Source organism: Rutilus rutilus, assembly GCF_951802725.1.
Source record: "Rutilus rutilus genome assembly, chromosome: 11".
In the NCBI taxonomy this organism is placed as follows: domain Eukaryota; kingdom Metazoa; phylum Chordata; class Actinopteri; order Cypriniformes; family Leuciscidae; genus Rutilus; species Rutilus rutilus.
This window is the reverse complement of record NC_140216.1, coordinates 42,931,031-42,931,947: the sequence shown is the minus strand read 5'-3', so window position 1 is coordinate 42,931,947 and position 917 is coordinate 42,931,031.

Genomic DNA, 917 nt, shown 5'->3' with positions numbered 1-917 from the left:
TTTCAGATTCCTTCTTTCCCTTTTGAACAACCCATTTTTAAGATTTGATCCAATCCCATCAGCTACCTTTGAACACCAGTGGCCCCAGAGAGGGTTAAACACAGAGAGGGTTAAACACAGAGAGGGTTAAACACCAGTGGCCCCAGAGAGGGTTGAACACAAGTGGCCCCAGAGAGGGTTAAACACCAGTGGCCCCAGAGAGGGTTGAACACCAGTGGCCCCAGAGAGGGTTTAACACAGAGCTGCCAACTTTACGCGTTCACCGTGAGACTCACGCATCGACACACACACTCTCACGCCACACATCGCGAAGCAAAGAGGACACAGAGACCGACAGACTAGACAGAGCAGTTACTTATGAGTTAAAAAAATCTCAGCTCTCAGATTCTGTCAATTTTATTACGAAATTCAAACAATAAATACCGTTTTGGCGCTTGTAAATGTGACGTGACAGATCCCTAGCGGCACGTGACCCGATCATCTCTACTAGCTAATAGTAAATAAACACGAACAATGTTGAAAGAAACAGTACAACTTACCGAAACGTATATTCCTCATACATGATATCGATCAATCAGTGTTTTCCATCCGCTGAAAGGGTCAATAAAACAGCTGGAGAACAACTGTCACATTTACCTCAGGAAAGCCATTTAATGACCATAAGGCTATAGCATGTTAGCTGGCTAGAAAAAATAGAGCTATAGAGAGCTAAATATGTGTACTATATTACATATGTATTATATTTTTACTTGACAGATTTTATTTTACTTTTACTAAATTTGTTATTATAATAAAAAAACGCATTATATTTAATTTGAGTTATTTTTTACCTTAAATAATACTACCAGCTGACAGGGCTCTCTGTATGTTTACAGCATTAGGTGAGATTTTATTTTTTTCTTGAGAAAAATTAACGC